This window comes from Lipophrys pholis (genome assembly GCF_963383615.2).
Source record: "Lipophrys pholis genome assembly, chromosome: 22".
Lineage (NCBI taxonomy): Eukaryota > Metazoa > Chordata > Actinopteri > Blenniiformes > Blenniidae > Lipophrys > Lipophrys pholis.
This window is the reverse complement of record NC_137644.1, coordinates 5,482,546-5,508,068: the sequence shown is the minus strand read 5'-3', so window position 1 is coordinate 5,508,068 and position 25,523 is coordinate 5,482,546.

Here is a 25,523-nt window from a genome sequence, read left to right as displayed (position 1 = left end):
ACTCCCCGAGGTGGAGAGACCACTTCCAGGAAGAATGATGCCGCGCGGTCTTGGCGGCACACTGTTTTCAGTCAAGATAAGATCAAGGAGGGGGATGGAGGGAAAAAAATAAATAAATAAATCTTCAAACATGGCTTGGAAGTGATGTAGTTTGCAGTCGAGAGGGAAAAGATTAATTAATTACATCAAAAAAAAAAGGGTTGATGAACCATAATTTCTCAAGTCAAAGTGAAAAACACTGCGAGAGTATTTATATCTTCATAAACTCAATATCTTAATCTTTTTTTGCGTCTTTCTCACAGTAACAGTGAGGAGAAGCATTTCATAATATAGATCCTCGGTTGAGGTGCAGATTTAAAGCTGCAAACAACAAAACTATGTAATATAAATGAAGATAGAAGTTCTGACTTCGTAAGCGCTTGTATTAATAATAATAATAATTAATAATAATTTCAATGTGTTTTGGGTTTCTGTTTATACGACAATGGTATCCGGGGTCACTGGAAACGCAACGTTTCGAAAACAGCTCTAGAAGTGGAACCTTTCGAAAAATCTCCAACGCCGTCTCCTTGGAAACAAACAACTGTTTGAAAATGCTCAGACTCTATTGAAATGGGGGAAAATCTACTTTTTTTTAAACGGCAACAACTCTGTGTTTGTGGAAGCGGGGGGGGGGAAGCGCAACTTTTTGAAGATGAGTGCCGAAGTGGAACTTTTCGAATATACTCCAACTGTGAGAAAGCGCTCGGGCTCCTTCTCTGTGGAGACAGTGGAAACGCTGCCGCTGCGCATTCCCCGTTTCCACGGAGATGGGGTGTTTTCAAAAAGATTCACCTTGTGAGTCATTTTCAAAAAGCTGCATTTTCAGTGACTCCGAGCATCATTGCCGCGCAAACGGACCCCAAGATGCACAAAACCTTTTCGTTTCCACGTCCTTGAGGAACATATCTGCTAAATTCTTTGTATAAAAACATTTTATTTTCCACTAAAGACGTCAGATCTGGATCAAAAATCTGCAGGGACGTGATCAGAAGCTTCTTTTCTTTCAGCTGGAGTCATTGTGGAAAATAATCGAGAAAAAGACTTTATTTTTTGGTCGTCACTCCACCAAGAAGGTCAGCTGGAAAACGAGCAGATCTGGTTTGATCTTTTGCTGAGGCACACAGATTTCATAAATTACTTAAAATCTAGACGCTTGACAAGGAAGAACAAAAAAAGAAAGAACCCCCCCCCCAACTCTGACAGATGGTTGGCAACAGCTCAGAAAGTAAAAACACGATAAAATGACTGTGGAGGCATTTTGAGAAGTGATCAATTTTCAGAACTGGAAGCGGTGTTTGAGTTCTGGCTCGGTTGGCCTACTTTAAAAGCGGCGTTGCATCATTTCCAGTAAGTACAAAACAGTACAGTCGCCTACATCAGTTCTGTCTGTACGAACTGCCAAAACAGCGCACTGTCAAGCGCAGTTCAAAGTGTACACTTGTGTGTTATTTGTAGTATTTCACAGAATTAGGTCATGATTTCGATCGCGTGGGCAAAGCTTTTGAAAAAAGATTGTCTTCTTTTCATGGTGCAATTTATTTTATTTATTTTTTTCTCTACAAGTGATAAAAAAAATCCTGCCAGGTTTACACACACACACACACACACACACACACACACACACACACACACACACACACACACACACACACACACACACACGAACTGTTAAAAAAAAAGAACGCATGACCTCAGAAGGTGCCGTAACTTATGATTTCTCTCACTTTTGGAGTTCTGCTAATTGCCTTTGATTACTCATTTTGTAATTTTATTGAGATAATAAGCAACAGATCCATCGCTGACTTTTGGTCGGGGCTTGTTTTAGTTCAATATTGTGCCTCGGTGAGGAAGGAATACGACTTGTTTTCATTGCTCCGGTTTGTCCTTTCATATTAAGACTGCAATTTTGTGAATAGAAAATTATATCAATAAGGGATTTGAAGAGTCTTCATCATACAAAAGAGTTTCACACATCAGTGTCTACGTTCAGTCTTTGTCCGGCAAGTGAAAATGAGATTTTAGATTTTAATGGAGTATTAAAAAGATTCTGCAAAATTTCGGCTCGAAGTTAGCGGAATATTTCTGAACCGAGTGCAAGGAACGCTGAAATGAAATATTTACCCTTCAGTGGGAGACCTTGGTTGTACCATCAGGCCTAAACCCCGACGCAGGATGTTATCATTTCATCCAGGAAAACACATTTTGGGGGTGAGATGAGGGTCGTGTGTGTGTGTGTGTGTGTGTGTGTGTGTGTGTGTAACCACTGAAATACTCAGATCTGAATACAAAATCATTGCTATTTCAACTAAATAGCCATTTTTTGCAGCCCCCAAAGTGAAATATATTCCTAATTTGCCCTTTAAGCACCAAACGTTAGAGCTCTGTGCAGCTCAGATGATCCAGACATGAACAGTGGTTGAAAAAATTTGCACACGGTCACACTTAAACCACGGTTACATTTCTCTCCGTCACATATTGTGATATAATGGAAGCAGCTCAGTACAGCGCTGATCTCGACTCCATGAGACAACAAATCAAGGCAGAAATCTGGGTGTAATCATGAACTCAGACATGAAATTCAACGATTGGAGGATTTCTGATTGAACAAGATTCAGAGAGATGTTGTTCATGCATTTATGTTCAGCAGGCTGCATTATTTTAACATGTCAGTGTTCACATGTCTGTCCCTCTGGCCGAAGAAATTTGGTTCAGCCGCAGTATGTCAGTGCCGCGTTGCCGTGTGCTGCCGTGTTCGTTGTGGGTGGGCGGATTTACGTGATGCACCTGAACGCATCTCTTAAAGCTGTCAGCTCCTGTAGTTTAAACCTGCAGTTCCTACACTCCTCACCTGTGGAACAAACTTCCTGTTGACACACACGTCTTTGAAATCAGGAATTTAAAGTGCTTTTATTTGCTCAGACTTCCCAATAAACAATATATTCTACTTATTTTATTACCTTTATCTCAATAATGTCTTTCCTTTATTTCCTTGTAAAGCGGGTGTCGGAGTGCTGCTATAAAAATACATTTGGATTGTTTCACTTGAATAATACAAGAGGTAATTTGATCAAAAGTGAGCACCATTAGATTGTAATTAAGGTCGGCCTGGAAGGGTCAATACAGTTAAAAAGTCCCAACAGCAATGCAAAAATAACAGTTAAAGAGATGGATTGTTGTTTTTTAGGGGGGGGGGGCGTCATTTCACTGTATTTTACATAAGTAGCATTAAAACTGGTGCTATGTTGATATTGTATACACTTTTGGTTCAAATTGTTCAGATTTGGAAAAAATATACACTTTTTCTAAATGTTTGTTTTCACAGCTGTTCTAGAGACACAAGGAGCAGAAAAACCAGCATTTTACTTCCAAAATGTACTTTTCTGTGCGTGATGGCTGAGCTGTTTGCAGTTTGAGTATCACCACAAACAATGACGCATTAAACACCAACCACCTTATTATTCATTGGCTTGATGGCAGCTCGGGAGTGTGGCGCGGCACTCGTGTTGCCTCTTGTCAGGAGGAACAAAATTTCCGTCCAGTGGGTTTGTGTAAACATCATGCAGGAGTATAAATATCAGCGCACATCCTGACGATAAACTGGACGCCTTGGCTGAGGGGGGGCTGGCACAAACAGGCCGACTGGAAAAGCCAGAGAGGTCGCGGTGCTGGAGAGAGACTCTGTACAGGTGGTCTTCAAGAGGAGGAGGAAACGGGCCCAAATGGATGTCTCCCTCCTCTCTGTGACGTCCTCCAGAGTTCATCCCACAGCAATGCACCACAGGAGATACCTTCCTGTGACCACCGACCTGCACAACTCCTCCGCATGAGCAGTCACTTCTCTGGCAAACCCTTCTCCTTGCACACGCTGGATTTATTTGTGACGGAGGGGGGTTTCGAAACACAGCAGGGGGAGAGACGAGAGTTCTCTTTGCTAAAGAACGGGCAAAAGGGGGAGAAGGAGAACGTTGCAGCAGAGTATCGGAGAGAAGGCAGAGGGGCAGTAAAAATCTGATGATAACTCGAGAACTGGACAGGAATGGTTGGTCAGATACGTGGAGCGAGGAATGGACCGACGAGCATGGAGAACACAGACAAACTGGCAACGCGAAGAGAGCTGCCACCAGGTAAAGACAATAGAGAGCTGCCACCAGGTGAAGACAATCACACAATCAGGCACAGGTGAAATACATCAGGGCGGGGAGAACCAATCAAACACGAGGAGTCTGAGGCCACGTTTACACGTACCCGGGTATTTACTAAATGGTGATGTTTCTCTGGGTCTGGGCCTTGCAGTCACACATAAACACAGCTACGAGTCAGCACAAACGATGATTTCTGAAAAACTCCAGTCAGTGGAGATTTAGAAAAACTCTGCGTCTCCATTTGCGTCTAAAGATGGATAGGTGGAGATTTATGTCGCAAAAAACAACAATATAAAAACACATGTTTTTTTTCCAAAATTCTGACTGGCTATGATGGCTTCATGCTTCTCGTTACACTGCCCCCTACAGGTTTGGCATGCTCACAGTAGCTCTGAACCAGGTGTACTGAATATGCCGGTTCATCTAATGAAGATTTTTTATTTGAGGGGGAAATAACAGTTGAACAAAAACCCGGGTAGACGTAAAGGTGGCCTGAAACCAGGGACAGCATGAGCAAATGTGCACTTTAACATTTAAAATTCTATTCTATTTTATATGCAATTTATAATCTATGTGGATGCTGCACATGGAACAAGTTTAACAGAAAACAGATTTTTTTTCAAAATGATATTCTTTCTTTGTCAAAATATACATTAAAATTTACTTTATCTTGAGATTGTAGTACTTTTCAGTAGTAATTGTTTGGATTTATGAAGAAAAAAAAAAAGAAGTTTGAATCTAAAGTTTATTATGTCTATTTTTCCTGGTCCTGACAACTCAAAATGAAATTGTGCTGAATGGAGCCCCTGATCTTCAATCTGTTTGACACCCCTAGTTTAGATACTTTGAGAGCATATGGACATTCTACATTATTAATTTTGAGTCTATTGCTCTATCAGAGCAATAGACAAATATTTCCATTTTGCAGCTCTTAATGATTTTTACTGCTGTTTTTAAGTGTTTTAGAGAGCTGCTTTTAGTTTGCTGTTTTTCTAATAATCATCATCATCATAATAATTGACTTATAATGTACACATTTGCCTCTCTATTTGCCTGAAATAGGGTTAGGGTTAGGGCAAACATTAAGTTTTCCATTGACTGACTCTCCCATGTCAACGTGAGAGGATCTGAACTCAACACACAACATTATAATCTCTCTGAAGCTTCATCAGTCCATCTGGAACTCTCTCCACCTCGGAAACGCTCTTCACTTCATGATTCGTGACAACCCCGACGCCGTTTCGGTTGCTGTCTGCTCCAACGGAGAACAGCTTGGACCCAGATCCGATCCTCTGAGCTTTACTTCTTTTCCACCTGGTCTCCGGTACACTTCTTGTGTGCTGAGTCAAGGTTCTAGCATCAGCGCCGGTCAATGGAGGCGTCAACGCGTCGGCCGTAGTTATTTCTTGATTCTGCTTTCTGCACTCAAGTGGGCTGCACTGGTGCTTCTTCTCACGAGTCGAACAAGGAAGGAGAGCATTCGCTTGAAACTACAACATGCTAGATGCATCAGACTTAATATGTTAAATCTGAGACTTTATTAATAGACAGACGGAAAACTGTACGGGAAGATAATTAAGTGTGTTTCTCTACATATTTCGTGGTTTTTGATTGGATTCACAACTAATGGCAGGATGAAGGTCATTTCAAGCATTTTAAGCTGAAGGAGGTATCAATTTAAAATCATTAATTTCTGGATTTTAAGTTAAAACTATGAAATTGCTTGCATGTTGACTTAAACGTGAGTATTTGTTTTTCTTTGAATTAGCTGCAGTAATTCTTCTTGTGAATGTGCCCGATCACAGTTTGGTGTCGAGGATGAAGGTTTTGTGTTCATCCCTGACGTGAATGTTGAGGAGCACATCAGGCCTGTTGGAGTGAGGCTGCTCTATATGCTAATCACAGTCCGTTTCTACCAGAGTAATAAGAAACATTTCCACTGATTTTATCTTTATTTGTTTAATAGCTGATCCATCCCTCTACGCCTGTTACTCCATCTTACCACGACCACTTATTTCCCCTGCATTCAGCGGTGGATGTAAATAATGAATAGCTTACAAGATGTGCTTGATGTGTTGGATGCGCTCAGAAGGAAATGAAAGATCCCCGCTTTGGGAAGGAGTCGGAGTGATTCACACGTGGCCTGAAATGCAAAGTCACCGGTCCCCTCGCGCACTGATCGCCCAGCTTTGAAGGCAGATTGCTGCCCCGCTCCTTCCCCCCCTGAGATATATAGACACATTTGAGTCTAATTGGTTGTCACGACACCCGAGCCACTCACCGAATTTGAATTTTATGCAATTTCATAGGGTCATGTGTTTTCATTTGTCCGTCTGTTAGCAGTCATTTATTGAAAATACGTTTGGGTCAAATTCCACTATTTGCCATCACTTCGGAAGGCAATTCTGTCCCGGTAAATGAAAGAGACGGAGGCGGGAATGTGTCTATTACAGCTGGTTTGGTGCCGAATGAGCTCCATATGTATTTACTGTCTCTGTGTGTCTGTAAAAACCTGCAGAATTGAAAAAAAAAAACCCAAACAAATAATACATACAATGTGTATACGATGCTGTGTGTGTATCTGTGTGTGTGTTTGAGGCAGCTGTGTGATGATAAATGGACTGATAGCCGATCTAGCTGAGCTTACACCCTCTAATTAGTTTTTAATTGACAGCCATTAAAGATCCCCATTCCCAATCCTGATTATCTGTTGCACAGAGCCGTGATCTAACGGTCCCCCCTCCCCTCCCCCTCTCTCTTATTTATCTTCCCCACTGCTGATTTGCATCATTTCTGTCGCTTACAGTGTTATTTTGTTGAAATATTATCATTTATATTTGTGGTGCGCTGACACTCAGATTGACGCGCAGTGGAGAATGAAGTATTTACGCGAGATGAGCATTAGCATGATCGCATTGTAATGAAATATTGTATTTAAAATATGTGAATTAGCTGCGGCGCAGATGGTAATTTAAATTAATGAATGCATATGTGCATGTATAATCATGGAGAAAAGTCCTTGACGGCATTCTGACTGTGTTTCTTGTGATTTTGAAGGAAACATAACAGCAGTTCATGTATTTTAGTCATTATTGTTTTGTCTTTTTTTTTTTTTTTTTTTCCCTGAGAAGCAATCACAGGATCCTAATTTCAAACATGAACTTAAAAAGCCTCAGAATAATTTGCAGAATAATATGTGTTTATGCACCCCTGAAGGGCTTTTTGTTGGAATTATTTGTTTTTAAAGAAATGCGTATTTCATTTTGCTCTGTGCTCGTATACAACCACAAGACTTTCCCGATTGATATGAAAGGAAATGATTCAACATAAAAACAACAAACAGGTAATCTTTAACCATATTTACATTTATCAGCGATTGGGGATGGGAATTGTTACGATTTTTAAGATTCCATTTTCGATTCTGCTCAGCGATTTGGTTCTTTATTGATTTTCTTCTCGTTTGTGCTTCCTGCTGGCTGCACTGGTGTTGTGAAACTGATGGTTGATAGTTGCAGAGTGAGTTCGACCGACAAAATGTCTCAGTGAGTTTCCGTGACAGCGACATGTCAACAAACCCGGGGATGTTCCACGAAATATAAATGCTGGAAGTACGTGTTTGTATGAGTGCAATCACGAATTTTCTTCAGAAAGCTAATGACAATGTATTAGAGATCATCAACAACTAAAAGTGGCTCCTAAAGGTTTAGATTTTTCCCGTCTGGATTCTGGTAGAGGACCTTTAAATGCCAGCCTCACTTTCATCCATGCATCTTCTACTGCCACCATCTCCAAGTTGGAACCAATCCCAGATGTCCGAGAGTACAACTGGAGGATCACTATCACAGAACCATGCGACATGCTACATGCTACATGCTACAGAGTTTCACGGCTCACACACATGTCAGAGACTCCCTTCCCAGTCTGAAAACATGGATTTGAGATAACTTGCCGACTCTAACTGACTCGTCGATGTGAACCTTTCGCTGGGTGTACCCTGCCTCCAGTCCCATGGTGAGCTGGGATTGGCTCCAGAGCTCTGTGACCTTGAGGTGGATAAAATGAACAGATGATTGAACTGAAAAATTTGGCTCGGATGCTTTGACGTAGTCGGTCAGATTGCTTGTGCACAGGAGGTTTGGTTCCTTTGGATAAAATTGATAAAATTCTTCACTTTTGGAGGTCAGCACCATACACTTTCACCACTTTGTAACTGTGTGCTTTTAGTCATTATTATGAGCAAACAGTGTCGAAATGTTGGCCAGCGCCATGAACCCCTCAGCCTCCGGGGAGCTTTGACTAATATTAAATTAACTTTTGTCAAAAGTGATACAGATGCTGGGCTTGAAGTGAAATTGGTTTAATACCTTTCTGATCAGCGTGCGACCCTGCTTCCTAACCCTCTTGGAGCTGATATAAGCAGTGATTAAACCTTTGGAAACAGCACTCGGGTGCGTAAACCAACCGCATCATGAAAGACATCGAGGGTCTCAAACCCAGGGACGGAGACGTTGGAGACATTTCTAATTGTTTTGTATTTACATGAGCCGATTCATTTTCTATGGATCCAAAACGTCCTTACGTAGACCTGCATTGTGCCTGGTTGTGTCCTCTCATGTGACGCGTTTGAGGAAAAAGACGGCGGAGAAACTGCTTTGATCAACATGGGAGAAGTTGGAGGACGACAGAATGATAAGCGTTGACGGGTTCACGACTTTATCCTTTGTTTGTTCTGCTGTGAGGTGTTGCTGTGTGTGTGTGTGTGTGTGTGTGTAAGTGTGTGTGTGTGATGGACACACAAGCTGTCAGGCATATGTGATCGGCTTTTATCGCTCGAGTATCTGTCTGTTATTAGTCATGAGGAGCCTGGCGATTTCAAAGAAAGTGACACCGGCCGGCTACAACATGCGTGTGTGTATGTGTGTGTATGTGTGTGTGTGTGTGTGTGTGCCACACCTCCACCAATGGACACATACTGACCAGGTATTCCACGACGGTGAAAAAAAAAACTGTCACAGATGAATGACAACCCAACTTCATCGTCATCATTTTCTTCCGAAGCCTGTGGAAAATATTATCAACCTGTGCAGAAAGGATGTAATTTTACAACCGTTCTGAAAGTGTGACAGTCACAACAGATTTTCCAGCCCAAAAAAAGATCAGACTTTTATCAAAACACAAAGTCACGGACTAATCAAACGTTTTCCAACCGGACAAAAAAACTTTCACGTTGTCTATCAAGAAATTGCCTTTCCAAAGTGACGCAATACTTCATTCAACGTGAGTGTTTGTTTGTGCTTATATGTATCTGCTATTGTGGATCTTTGACAGTGGAACTGGAAGTTTGTAGTTCGAACTTCCATCACGTCGGCAGCCCAGAAGATTTCTGTCTGTTGCTTTGTTGCTCTCTGAATCGAATCCCCCCCCGAACCCAACTGGAACAGCAGAAAGTCTCCTCCTCTGACTCTGGTTCTGCAGGTTTCTTCCTGTTGAAATGTAGTCTTTCCTTCCCACTTTCTCTGTGTGCTCATGTGGAAATGTCGGTTTTTCTCTGTAAAAGTGCCTCAAAATGACTGTGTTGTTCTCGTCGCTACGGAAATAAAACTGGACTGAATAATTTGACTAACTAGTTCCAGCTCCTGAAGATTTTGTTACCATTTACTATTGTCATCAATGAGAACAGTAAGAAAGCTGCAGGGCTGCTGTCTCTCTAGCATTCGAATTATCCAACACCTACTGGCTCATTATTCTGTCTGTACAATAACTAACGCATCAAACACAAACGTCAGCTTGGCTGAGTGAGATCTGTCTGCATCTCGGCTGTTTTCTTGTCTCTGGATGCTTTTATGAACTACCGACAAAGCAACATCTGTAATTATAATATCCGATGCATTAACATGTGCTTTGAGAGGAACACAGGATTAGCATTCACGTATCAAGTCTAAAAAAATCCGACTCGCCTTCAAAAAACAAGCAACGAAGAAATATTCGGGCACACGTGAAACTGTATTAGCAGGCTGAAATGCACGCACAGGCACAAAGTCAAGGGACAATGTGCCTGAGGCCGAAGCGTACCCGCCACCGCTGTGCGAGGGGGGCACGAGGGCGCTGTGCGAAGCCGCAGGCTATCAAAGCATCTGTTTATTGTCTTCAGCCCGAGCGTCCGTCGGATCAGAGAGGATGTGAACTCGGCCGCGGTGTCTGGCTTCCTACCCGCCTGCCAAAATAGTCTAACAACACCTGTAACACGGATCGTACGGCGCCGTACGGCCGGCCCAGCATCCAGGAAGGAGAGGAAAGGAGCTCCACAAAGACTGATGGGGAGGGGGGCGGCGGGGAAGAGACGAAGAAAATTGAGATGATGGCAAACGAACACGAACACAGACAAAAAAACGGGCCAAAAAAACATCAAATATATATATAAAAAAAAAGACTTAACGAGTGAGACGTAATTGGAACGCAGGGTAAAAATCCCAGAGAGAAGAGAAAAAAGGAGGATATCTGTGGAGGCTTCGGAGCTGCCGGCGTTATTAGAGGTCATCTCTGCGGATTAGAGAGGCAGAGTTCAGTGCACATCGCTGCCGTGCAATTTACCTCCATGAAAAATAGATGCAGCCCAGGAATGAAGTGACACAGGCACTTATTGAGCTGGAAAGACAGAAGAGGAGTGAAAGCACAGGAGTGAGATCGGTAGATAGAGTGTTTAGTTCTGCGTATTTGAAAAAAAAAAAAAAGAAAACACTAGACAAACGTTGATGCACTGACTTTACTATCTACTCTTATAAAAAACAATCTAGAACTGCATGGACACACAAAATATTGTAGTTTTAGGCCCCATTTACACTACATTTTCAAACAAACACAGAATTTTCACAGATTTTTTGATTGTTTGACACAACAAAGGTACTGAAAATGAAAATTTATGAAAATGGCTCCCAAGGTAGAACTTTTTGAAAACGCCCAGTCTCTGTGGAAATAGGGAAAATGCACACTGACACAGTCTAAAAACTTCTCGTGAAGTTCACAGTTCGAGCTGGTTCAGGCCACCCGGCACCAGTTTCTAGTTAAGCTGCTGTAGGTTAAGACTGCTGGCGGACCGACAGCGAGCTTATTTAACTTCCTGAAAAATACTTTTTCCCCTCGTGACAGTTTTTGAAACAAACCTTTTCTATAACAGCCCTTTACTTGTGCGCAATTTGGGAAAACATCTGAAAGCATACACGCTTAAATCCACGCTCGAACTTTTTAATGAGTGGCTAAACTTTTTTTCTTTTCAATTATTATTATTATTATTCGGTCTTGGTTTGTTTCTTTCACCTTTGATCACGGGTGTTGTACCTCATTTGAATCTGCAACCATTATTCGAGATGTTGTAATTCCAAATTCATCACAAATTGGAAATTGGAAAAAGCCATTGTGGGTTTTCAAGCCTGCTGGCTCGGGCACGCCAACTCTTTTCATTCAAGTGAATATGGAAAACATCTGTCGCAATTGGGAAAAGTAGAGCAAGCGAAGAGATTAAGTAGAGATGAGAAGACCTCCGGGGACGCAATTCTAACTGATTAAAATAAAGTTTGATAAAGTCCAGATTATGTTTACCACAAGAGCCTCTCACCAACCACCGATGACAGACTCATTCATGTAGTCGCCGGTGAGAAAATCAAAACCCTCAAACATAGGGGCCTTTCTCACATTAATAGAACCAATTGCAAACAACACGATGCATCACGTTGGTGAGAGTCAGTGCAGCCTTGGTGGAGCGGAGCCCAACAGAATGATTCAAATCGCATCGGAACATTTCATTCAGTTACTCTGGACCACACACACGGTGGAATATTTCAGCTGTTCAACTACCCCCAAAAAAACACGTCGAGTATCTCAAGGCGTCGCCGTAACAACTAAACTGTGGCTCCATTTCGCTCCCGTGTTTTATATCACTGACCTGTTTACTGCAGCTGGTGATCCTTCGCTTAAGCTCACAACAAAATGTGGTGTCTCCTCCCAAGCTAATTTGATTCAAGGTGCCATATATATATTGACTCGTGGTGATTTGCTGCCACCCACACGAGGAAATAATTACCCTCTCGGGGGAGACCTGCGGATCCCGCGGCCCACGTCGGCTTCCGGACCGTGCCCCTCCATCACCCGACTGTCAGAGCGCCGCAGGGCACCAAGCCGGCCGCTAATGTATTCCTCCGACGGCCACGCCAACCGGGCCGCGTCCGGCTTCATGCTTGTGACTACAATATTGTCATAAGTCAATAAACATATAAATAAACCCCAACTGGCCTTGCCCTCAAGTGACCCATGTTGTGTGTGTGTGTGTGTGTGTGTGTGTGTGTGTGTGTGTGTGTGTGTGTGTGTGTGTGTGTGTGTGTGTGTGTGTGTGTGTGTGTGTGTGTGTGTGTGTGTGTGTGTGAGGTGCTGGTTCTCCCGCTTGCTTTGTTGACAGAAGATAATTTGGTTTTGACAGCAGATGCTGCCTGTCCTCTCCAGTGCCCCTATTAGAGGCAGAGAGGTATCGGCTCTGACAAGCAGTGGAAAAAAGCTCCCTGAACAGAAACTATCCTCCAGCTTCTCCGGCTCCTCAGTCACAGACCCGGCGGAGCACACCAGCCTTCTCGGCTCGTCTCCTCGCCTTCAACACACGCCCAGTTCTCCATTTCTGTTTTACTTCACATTGAAGTACTTGTGGAGCTGTTACGCCACTACTTACAGGAGCAATGTGTTGTTGTTTACTGGTAACATATGAGACATCCAGTGATTGTAGTTCCCTTGAGCTTGCTAATTGTTACTTTTATGGAAGGACGCAAGGAAGGAAGGAAGGCTTTATTATTTCCAGTATATTCTCGCCCTATTTCTATTTTGCGGTGCGCAGCCGCATCGAGTTTCCCCGGAGAGCTGATGGGGGTCGAGGGTCTTGTCCAGGGAGCCACAGTGGTGACTTGTCCGCTGTGGGAATTGAACCTGCGAACTCCCGATCCCAAATGAAAAATGTGACCCATCTATTTTTTTTTAAGCATTTCATCCTTTTAGTTTTTAAGCTTGATTCTTTCAGAACGCGCAAACGACCATGGTTTTAGAGCAGTGGCGTCAAACATGAAATCGGGCTGTATGTGGCTCCTGAAATAAATGTGTCCGACACACCTGTTTTAGAGCATCTTCCTCCAAACAACTGATGAAACTTGAAGTGAACAATAAGAGAGGTCCGCACAGTGCTCGCAGCTATGTGACTATTTTCAACGATAAGACAGAACTGGCGCATTTAAAGCGTCCACCCTTGTCAGAATTACAGATTTTACTTGTTACACGTGGAAATAAAGACATTTTGCATAAACACAACATTCAACAATGTGTTGAAATAGACTGAAAACAGCAAGATTAAAAAAAGAAACATGATCACAGTAATTAAAAATGAAGATATGAAAGGCATGCTTCACAACAATTATCAGCTCGAGTTTAGTAAGTTCTAAATTAGTTCTCGAGCAAAATAACAAGACGTGGCAAAGACAAAAAACAAAACCAACTGTTGGCATATTTCCAGAGACTTCGCGAGAAGCCTGAGAACTTCAAACTCGTCTTCCAACATTTTTCGCTTCACAGTCTTAAAAGTGCACGGATCCTTTCTGGACATGGAGCTGAGAATAAACAGACGTGTGACGAGCTCCAGTGTTGCTTCCAGTATGACTCACTTGGTGGAGAAGGCAAGAGAGGAGCCAACGTAGGAACCTCTCTGAGACAATGTTCATAGGACAATGACTCATTAGCAGTGCTGTGGAATAGGAATATATGTATTAATGTATATTATTATGTGAGCCACTACGTTAAGGCAATGTAAAGACATTCAATTGTGGTGAAAACGCCGATAGTGGAACTACCGATAACGCACTTCTGAAAATTACCAGGACATATAACAAAAAGAAAGGCCCAGCTTTAAAAAGAAATTTGCATAAAAACTAGAAGACATGGTGGAGGGCAGACCTTCGCCAACACCACATTAGTTTGTGGAACCGAGTTGGTATCGCTAGTAGAACAGCTGTTATCAATGCTCACTGGGTAGTGAGCAGGGAGCGTCTCCATGGCAACAGACGCTGATCTCTAATCTCCTCCATGAGGTGCCTCTCTCATCCGCTTTGTATGGGAAATTGTTTTGGGAGTTTTTGGGGCATTTATTCGTAAACCGTTTGCCGTTAACGTCCCACAGTCTAATCAATTGGTGCTAGGATGATGACAAATCATCCCTGAAAATGTCATCCAACTCAGGTGAGTAGTGCAAAAGTTGGTAGGCGAACACATAACCTTGTTGGCCAACTTTGTTGGTCGCCCAACTTCCGTTGGCAAAGGCAATAAAAAAAAGATTGGAGGTGAACCGTTTGGGTGTTTGAGCAGAAACCGAAGATGCTTTAGCACGAAGAGAGAGATGGACTTTTTTTTTTAAATTGGACAGTCATCAAACCTAAATCCATAAGATGAAGATTCCCAAGATGATTTGGAGAAAGACGCGTAACCCAGCATCGGAAAATCCAATTTGGTGTAAAGCCCTTTAGTCTTTGACTGAAGAATGAGCCAAATCAACACAAAAGAATGGATGTGAAGCAAAGATAAGTTGTTTTTAAATGGGAATGAACAAATCCTGGCCTTTATCCAACTGGAAACCTTTAAACCTTTTAACCTTTAGCTGACAAATGAATAAAACAGCATCAGGCAGGTGCAAGAAGTTTCCTCATGGCTACGAAAGGTAGGCGATTTGAAGCTCCATTACTTTTGTTTTTTTTCATTTTTTGCCACTTTTGATGCAACAATAGTGAATATATTGCAATACGAATAAAAAAGATGCTATGTGATGCTTGCACAGCAATGTTTGAGTGCACCATGGTATTAATGGCTGTTCGGATGCAGCGTGGCGGTTTACACTTTCACCAGGTTCAACACAGACCGCCTTTCCCTTCTTCATGTCTTACCCGGCTCATCTGACATTTAATAGTTTGAGCCCGGACAAGCGTCTTCCAAATGCTCGCACAAGTATGTGCACATGCACACATCCTTTGCCAGTCCCCAGGGAGAGATGTCTCCTATATCCTTTCTGCCTGCTTTTTAATATTTCATCTCCTCACTGGAGGCCTCATGTTTTATTGAGCCAGTCACAGCCACCGGCGGGGATGTACTACATTATGCACCATCATTTATAAATGACCGCCAATCAATGTCAATTCATACATGTAATACTCACCAAACAGGCCGCGCTCGTCTTCCCCGTCGCCACTGAGTACTTGCTCACATTGTTACCTGCCTCAGTTCGATGCAGAAATCGTGCGTTTGGCTGAATGAAACTCAAAAGTTAGCACGGTTAGCTTTCACGTGACCATGATTTACACGGACGGAGGATTTCAGTTCCCGCCGGTTTACTTTGCTCCGCTTAATGTGAACTTCTCGCATAAATATTTTACTTTGTTCTGTTTTACCGCACAGACTTGCGACACTATCTTTTTTACGTAATGCCTTCCCGAGCCCTTTACCCAAAAGCCCAGTCATCGCAAATGAATGTCCGCGGCCCCGTTTCCAAGGCAACGGAAAGCTTTCATAGTGTTTTGGGGTGTCAGTTTGTGGTGCGCTGAGCCACCGAAAACCCAACTTTTGGAAAACGGCCCCACGAACGGGCAAAGATGACACATTCTGGAAAGGCTCAGGCTCCTTCACCCTGGAGGTCGCAGAAACGCTGCTACTGCACATGTAGTTCTGCACATGCTCAGTAGCTGGACAATCAGAACGATGTTTCCTCCGTCGTGTCATGACTCCCAGTCCATCTTCTCCTGGGATTTGGTAGTTTTATTTTGACAGTCACCGTAATAACAATCCGACTTGGTCGTCTGTCGATACGACAGATGGACAGACGACTGGCATATTGTTCTCTGCTGTATGTGTGTGTGTGGTTTCATTCCAAAAAAAAAAAAAACAGCACCCACTAGTGGCCTGGCATTCTAACTACATCATTTACAGAACGTTGTTATGTGAAAGTATTTTCACTTGAAAACATTTTGTAAACGGGGACTAAATCCAACCTCATTCAAATTGTACATTCAGTCTGAAAACCTTCACGTACTGTACATGTAAACCAGGGAAGTAACCAGCCAGCATGTTTGGTCTCAAACCAAGACACCACATGAATGAAACTCCTGACAAAAAAATATTCTGCAGCACACACACACACACACACACACACTGCTGACACGAGGTGATGGCACTTTTAGTCTCCATAACTTGGCCCTTGATCACTGTAATCAAACGTAGGCAGCATCAGCCTGAAGCGCCGGTAATTATGGGCTGCCCAGGCCTCTGTGCGAGGAGGCACACACAGTCGCAAAAGAGAGAACACACACACACACACACACACACACACACACACACACACACACACACACACACACACACACACACACACACACACACACACACACACACATAAAACAGCTGTGTGCACCTGCTAGACAATTGTGGCTTTAAAAAGAAAAAAAAACACATATATAGACATGCAAGGATAAAGGTCTGTGTGTGTCTGTGTGTGTGTGTGTGTGTGTGTGTGTGTGTGTGTGTGTGTGTGTGTGTGTGTGTGTGTGTGTGTGTGTGTGTGTGTGTGTGTGTGCAAGGCTGCACGCTAAGCACAGACGGAGCTTCAGTAAAAGACACTAATGAGTCCAATGAGACTGAGGGGAAAACAGCTCCTGAAATCTACACCACAGTAAAACACCTCGGAGAGACATGGGGAGGTGTGTGTGTGTGTGTGTGTGTGTGTGTGTGTGTGTGTGTGTGTGTGTGTGTGTGTGTGTGTGTGTGTGTGTGTGTGTGTATGCGTTTGGAGTCGGGGCGGGGGCGGGGGTGGGGGTGTGGAGACGCTCCCTCTTCAGGGATGGTGGCGGACTGAATGGAGAGGGGGTAAGAAGAGAGCTGGTGGCAGCGACGGTGGTGGTGGTGGTGGTGGTGGTGGTGGAGATGGTGTGTGGTGGGTTGCCAGGGCCCTTGCGGTGCGGCTGCCAGCTGTAACCATGGTAACAGGTTCCCATGATGCATGTGTGGTGCAGCCGGTGAGTGTGAAGCTGGGGGTATTTTTTTTGGGGGGGGGGGGGGGCATATCTTTCTTTTTTTTTTCTTCTTCTTCTTCTTGGTCTTCTTTTTGGCACACATCCTGCCTTTATCAGCTGCCCGGCAGAGGAGGAGGAGCCTTATGTAAGCTCTGTTTTTAACGACGCTGCCTATAAAAAGATATGGTCTAGTTACATAAAATAACCAACCCCCCCCCCCCCCCCCCCCACACACACACACACACACACACACACAAACACACCCTTTGCTGACACAGCCTATAAAACTGGGACTGTGAACACGATGCGTTGGATTACTGTTCCAAAAGGACCAGCAGCCATTCAGTGGTCTTGATGAATGAAACCTCCGGGCCAGTGGTGGTCCAGATCTACAGTCGCCCAGAGCGAGTGGCTTGATCTCAACGGGTTTATGAGCCAATGGAGAGCCCTGCCACCCTTAGGCGAATTAAGGTTCAGCAGTGATGTCACCGTCTGACGCCACGCACCATTTCGGAACGCGAGGAGAATGCACCGGCTCTGTGCACAACAACGGCTGATTAACTGCGGTTTAATGAGTCGCTTATCAAACAGGGTGACTTTCATTCTTTCCTGATAGCTACTGAGAAATACCCTCGTTTTAAAATGTTGTCGTCTTATCTGGCAGCACTGTGGCATCGTGGTGGGCACTATCTCCTTTTAATGTGGAGTTTGCATGTTCTCCCTGGTTCTGAATAGATTTGTTATGTCGGTCTACAACCTTTATGACTGAGCCGTTTTTGCAAATTTCCACTAAACCAAATTGGTCTGGAGCTGCAAAAAAAAATTTTTTTTTTGCTTTAGTAACAATTTTTTTTAGTGATATGCTTATTTGATATATTTTCCAGATTATACGTTTTATATATTTTACCATAAATAATTAAAACAGCTTAAATAGCTGCCATGCGATTCGGAACGGTTAGAGCAGTTTATAAGTAACATTTTTCTTTCTTTCTTTTCATTTACTTTTTTCCAGACAAAAACTTACTCTAGTTATTTTAATCATTGTAGTTTGTATGTGTTTTTTTTTAACAGTAACAATTCTATCCATTCTTGGCAATTCCAGCTATTTTAGCTGAGTAAATAAGTACAATTTAACTGCTGTATTAGAGTTTTCCAGTATTTAAGCTTGACTGAGTTTCACAAATGTTGCACAAAACGTCCTGAATATTGCATCATTGTTCGCTTCCCCAACGTCAATTTCAACCTAAACATTTAAGTTTTGTACATCTACAGCCAAACAACCCTGATGGATCATTTTAGAGGTGAAGTTATAAAGTTCAAGCACATTTTTGAGGTTGTTTACTTCAAACGCACGTAAGTAAAGCTCCCCGGGACACGCTCGTAAAAGAGATTATTAATCTCAATGTGGTTCTCCTGACTAAATAAAGGCTAAATGAATAAAAAAATAAATACATTGTTGACTCCACATTAAAGGATTCTCTTTTGTAAAGATCGATCAGTCCATCAGGTGAGGGTTGTAAGAAGCTCTAAGAAGACTATTGGTAAATAACCGATTGCGAACGAAAAACCTAAAAACTGAACTCGTTTTATTTCAGCAACCTTCACTAATATTAACAATATTCACACGTCACAATAATATTAGTCGGACCATTAGTGGAGTACTTCTGTGTCCGTGGCCCGTTCACAGCAGTGCCGTTGTTTGCATATCAGTGTATCTGTGTGCTGCACTCATAGTCCTTATATGGCTGCTGGAGTGTGTTTGCTCGCTGGTCATTAAAGCGAAGCCAGGGACCGAACAAAAACTTGCCCAGTGGGCCCGAGACACACATATGATGGACCACTCCACGTGGAGGGAAGCCAGCATGTTTGGATCCGCTCGCATTGCATGGCTGTTTATGGACTCGGCCCAGTTTGTTTTGTCAAGCATGAAAAAAGCAAAAGAAAGAGAGAGAGAGAGAGAGAGAGAGAGAGAGAGAGAGGGGGAGAGAAAAATCTGGATTCGGCCGTGACAGCGACCACCATTGGGGACACCAAGGGAGGGAAAACAATTTATTAGCTTCAAAATCGAGTGTCCATCAGGAAGGCATTGGGGGAGCGCTCCTTTTGTTACAAGCACTGGGGGATTTGTCCACAGATGGGGGGGGTGGGGGGTTCAGCTAATTTTATTTTATAATTAATAAATAACAAGCCCATTGTTTTTCAACCCTATTCATTCCCAACGTGCTCATCATTGGCTGGAGCATTAAATGATGAATACTGCAGCCAAGCCTAACTCACACTTTGGCAGCAAAACAGCAACGGAGAAATCAACGTCCCTGAATCGGACTGATGAGATTCAACATCTTTTAAATTTTTTAATTTTTTTTACCAAAGTCATAATGTTTCTTGACGTGTATTTATTGTGCTGGGCCGCTTTGTCCCCTTCGTTTTTCTGGACCTTCTTCCATGTTTTCAGTGTTATTTTGTAATTTCATGATGTCTCTGTTGTGTTTCCACGGATTTCTTTGTTTTATTTGGTGCACGTAGTTTTCGAGTTTTCGTCATGCATCACGTACATCGTCGGGGAATGCTCGCACCCACAGACTCAACCCCAGTGGTCGTACTCTCAAGAAGCTTCTTTCTTTCCTGCAATGTTTCATGGAGGGAAGCATGGTGGTGCAGAATTCTTGTGGTCATTGTGGGTACCTCTTATTCTCGCAATCCAAAGATAGTCTTGCCTTGTTTGATTGTATGACTCCCTCTAGAAAAAGCTCAGGTACAAATGATGATAATAATAAGAAGAATACATTTAATTTCTAATGCAGTTTTGATTTAAAAATCTCAAAGTGCTACAGGCACATAAAAGACGAGGTACAGATGTAAATTAGCAGTTTGCTATAATCTGTTACATTTACAATTTGTGTACAATTTGTATATGGTTGTTCATTAATGTGCGTTGTCCCGATCAAATAAATAAATAAATAAATAAAAAGAAGCAACACAAATACCAAAATTAAGAATTTTGAAAAATAGTCATTAAAGAGGTAAGTCTTCAGATGCTTTTGTTAAAGAAGCCAGTCTTTGGGGTCCTGAGGTGGCTGGGTAGGGAGTTCCACAGACGTGGTGCAGCAGCACAAAAGACCCCATATCCCATGGTCCGGAGTTTGGTTCTGGGGGTGGGGGGGGGGGGGGGGGGGTTGTTGGTGTGCAGAGCCTGTGTTCCAGTTTGGTGTTTACTGAGTGAGGAGTTCTTTGAGGTAGGGTGGGGCATTTCCATAAAGGCATTGGTGTGTGATGAGAGAGAGTTTGTAGTATTTTTCTGGCAGGGAAGGGAAGCCAGTGAGTATTGGAGTGATGTGCTCATGTTTTCTGTCAGTAGGATCCTCCCAGCGCTGTTCTGGATGAGCTGGAGCTTTCGGAGACTTTAGATATTCCCCGTACTGCTAATGCATGAATCAGAGGATGGTCTACCAGTGTACAGGTACGAGGTATTGCCAATGTACAGGATCATCTTTCCACGGACCTCACTCTTTGTAACGTGAAACACCATTTTAAGCTCTTATCAACCAGTAGCTGTGTCGGTCTAACCCCTGCACCGTGAGCTCTGCTCATGGTACCACTACCAGCACCTTCCGCAGCCCCGCGAAACCCTCTGCTGCAGGGCCTGATCCCTTTAAATCTGCCGTTCGCCGGGGTCAAAACAATGGGCCGCAGACTGTAGGATAACACGCCAGGCAAAGGTCACTGCCGGGGAATAAGCACAGTCCATTATGTTCCCGCGATGGAGCATAGCGGGACTCGGCAAAACGCACACGGTGAACACTATACTCGCATTCTGCAACCGTCCAATTGGACATGTGAGGAATGAATTATTCCTGCCCATCTATGAAATCTGGGATGCGTGTGGGCGGCTGCAGCTTGCCGCAGGCGTGCTTGTAAGTGTTAAAATGGGTATTTATGAACTGTGTTAAGGATGGATTACAATGTGAGCTAAAAGAGAGAGAATACAGCCATTGGGGCATTTATAGATAGAGCGTAGAATCTATCTTTTATTATTTTTTTTTGGTGGGCATTATGGATTTTATTGACTTAAATGAAAAATTATGAATGAGTAAAATTCAATTCAGCGGATTAGCACTACACTATAGCTTTCATCTGTATCCTGGAGTATTCTTTTTCTTTTTTAGATTGTACAGGACAATAAACCTGCACAACTACAAAATTCGGAGTAGGAAGCCAAATGGTCCTGCGTGTTTTCAGTGGTTTCAAATGCATTTATTTATAAGGCGGCAGTGGAATGAGGCATCACACCTAATTTCACAGTGAAATATTCATGAAGAGTTTCTCCATGTGGCATGTTTAATGTCAGTGGTGTGTCTTCCTACTGTAAAAAAAAAAAAAAAAAAAAAGAGATAAAAGACACTTGCACTGTAGTCTACAGAGGGGGAGGGGGAAAATCAGCTGCATTTAAAACAACAATATGGCTTTCTTCGGTAAAGTAGTCCGTGCTATTCAGGTTTCTTCAACATTACCTGGTCGAATAATGGCTTCCAATATAGACGGATAAACAATGAGAAATGTGGATGTGGGAAGAGAGAGAGAAAGAGAGAGAGAAATCCAGTTGTTATTGTCTTTGGCCGCAAATGCAGGATTTTGCCAGGATGTGATTTAGGCCGATCCATCAGAGAGCAGTAATGAGGTCTAATGCTAGAGCCCGCGGTGTCCTAATGACACTTCAGCTGTCCCACCGCCAAGCCCACTCGCTGCAGCCGCGGACCCCTGCTGGGCCCCGGGCAGCTGGGACCTGACATCTGACCTCCGCGGAGACAGCCTCCTACATCAAGCCCCCCGAAACACTCCGAGAGGGCAGACCCTGGTTTATGAGCATCTATATTAGAGCCGATATCTCAACTGGTGTCTGGTGGGGGAACAGCTGTACTTATATTGATTCAATTAATGTTTTCGAGTTTCTGTTAAAACCCAACAAATCTAGCGTGTTCCTTTAAAATTCCGAGGACAGCAACATAAAGATAATGGACTTAATAAAGCCACTGTGTTGTCACACATGAGGCCTTTTTTGAAAAGATGTAGAATATAATATAGGTGGATTTCAGCCAATTAATCAGAAAGACATTGGCTGCAATTGCAGTAAAAAATGGTTAAAGACATAAATGTTTTTTTTTGTTTTGTTTTGTTTTGTGACTGTTCTCAATTCAATACTTGAATCTTCACAAAAGAAAAGTTCTAAAAGTTGATGCTTACACTGATATTTGAATATAATGAATACATTAGATGTGGTGCATATACCTACATTACGGGTCACATGATGTTTATGTTTTCATTGTTATTTTGGATGCAACCTTAATTTCTACCTCAGTTCAAAATGTCTTTCAATGTTAGCGAGCATCCTCAATCACACACTTGTACTGTATTTGTGTTGTCTGTGCTGTTTCTATTGATTATTTGTAATGTTGTATTGGGGTGTGATTCCACATAGCTCCTCTAGAGGCCCAAAATGTTATTACAGTTAGTTAAAATGCTTTCAGATCAGCGCAAACCCATCAAATCAATGATGTGTGAATATGCACTCAACATCTACACTACAAATAAAAAGTTTGATTCCCTAAAAAGTTTTACACAAATTTTTCGAAGAACATTACACGTCTTTATTCAAATAAATTGAACTTTATCCACATTATTTTCATTCATATTTGTACAGTTCATTTAAAAGTAATTATTTGTATCTGTCCTGAAGTCAGTGAATTTTATCGTTATTACTATTTTCTCGATCTGTTTTTATAGACGGTGGTAGTTGCTGGTTCAAATCCCACGATTGAGCAAGATGCTTTACATTTTGACTGCTCAAATCAAACATACAAATCTCCCGATCTGCATTACGTCTACTTTTTTTAAGGTACTTTTTGTTTAAACAGTGCTTCTAAAGAGCGATGATGAGAAATCCCAAAATAGCATACCAATACCTAGAAAAGTCCATTTACCAGGTCAGTTCAAACTCATATAACTACATTTTTAGGGGGAATTTTGGAAAAAAATACAATCAAAATGATGGGCAAAAGAAATGGAACTGAAGTTGATACAGTATATATTCTTAGTAAAAACTTGGATGATCATTTCTCTAAATCTTAGTCGACTTTCTTTCTGGGAAATCCACATTCAGAGATGAATAATGAAGAAGCCTCAGTATAGATGAAAACAGTGGTGGCACACAAATGATGCAGCTTTAAAGACTTTTTTTTCCCACCCTGACAGTTATTCCGGGGGATTTCGCGCGCGGGGGGGGGGGACAAAGACGTTTAAAAGCTGCCGGACCGAGGTTGAACCCGTGAAGTCGTCCAGTGAATTCGAGCATTAGAGACGAGTAAAGCGGCAACAGCAGCTCGCCCAGACCTGGCATCCTGCTAAATGCAAGGCTGAGCTCATTAGGACTGGCCCAACATCACACACACACACACACACACACACACACACACACACACACACACACACACACACACACACACACACACACACACACACACACACACACACACACACACACACACACACACACACACACACACACACTAACGCACCAATCTGTCAGCTTTTTTCACATTAAACAAGCAGACACACACGCACACACAAAAAGAAGCAGCAGGATGGAGACAATGCAGGGACAGATACAGAAAAATGGGTGGGGGGGTGTTGGAAAAACAGCAAGGATCACACAGGAATGGTGAAGGAGCAATAGAGAGAATGACAGGCAGAGATGGAGCGAGAGACGGAGAGAAAGATAGAGAGAGAGAGAGATGGAAACAATGAGGGGAGAGACAAAGCAGGTGGCCTGGGTAATTGCCTGGGGAATATAATGAATGAGCCACAGTGCGTCTGACGGAATAGGAAATCGTCTCTATCTTCTCATTCCCGCTCGCTCTCTCCTTCTCCCTCTCATTATCGCTCGCCCTCTCTCGTTCCTCTCCTCCCCTGATCCATCTCGCACGCACCCTTTTTTTAACGTATCTCCTAACCCGATCTCCCGCGCTTGCCAATTGCCGGCATTTTGTTTCCCTCGCCACCTTTTCCTTCCTCCCTACTTGACTCCTCACTAATTCCTTCCTCACCCCACCTCTATCGGCTCCCCCTGTTCCCCACCTTTACTGTCCTTTTTTTTTTTTTTTTAATGTTCTGGCGAGCAAAGCAAACTATGTCCAACATGAAGCCCACCGTTTGTGGTTTACAGGGTCGGCCAGATTGATCCTTCAAACCCTGGAAAACATCAACACATGAGCCACGCAGGACTTCTCATCGGTTACATCAATACATATATCACTCGCTGTTGGTGTTTGGTTAATTTCAAAGTTGATATTTAATCAAAGAGAGCATCCTACTTCAGCTCAGCGCTAACAGAAATGTGAAATTGTGTTGTTTCATTTTGAATTCACATCGAGTGGGCTGAATCAAGTCCGGCGTGTCACTTGTGTTCTGATGAACCTCTTAAAGTCAATCTTCGTTTCAAGTCATGGCAGAAATAACAAGTGGCGGTCACATTGTTAGGGTTTGCTCAGAGCAGGACTCAAGGCTTCCGACACCGCTGTTGGTGGGGCAGGGCCTCATTTGATCTTAGCGCGAAAAACCAGAAATCCAAAAGACCAAAAACCACAAAGTCCTCGAGATCACAGGAGACGACAAAGAGAAACGGGAGAGTCCAAATAACGCATGAACCGACAACCTGAAAACACAGAAGAAGCCCAACATATACCACAGCCACTCAAGCACAGGTGAAACACATCAGGGTAGGAACCAGCAATCAGACACAGCGGGGAAGTCATTTAGCCTGAAATAACAGACAAATCAGAATCTCAAAAAGAACAGAAGGAACTAAAATGTAAACCATGACAGACTGAGATGAAAGAAACATTTTTGGTTAGATCCAGTGCACAACTCATCTGGTGATGCCATATGACTCTTAAGTTTTCATTTGATTTTGAGCAACATACCCCATGAAATCCATTTTTAAGTTGTGACAGATTTGAGTTTAACTCATGTCGTACAAAAATGCTGGTATTTCTCTGTATCTTCTACAATCGATCTGTTTTTACACAATACAATGTTGTTTTTGCTGATACTGAAATTCCTGAGGGATTTCACACGTTTCAGGTCCTGCTTTCATGACAATGTTTTCAGTGTCTGTTTGCATGTCAACGCTGCTCGGAGCCACTGAAAACTCAACTTTTTTAAAACCGCCCTCAAGACGGAACTTTTAGAAAATGCTCCAACTCTGCTTCAG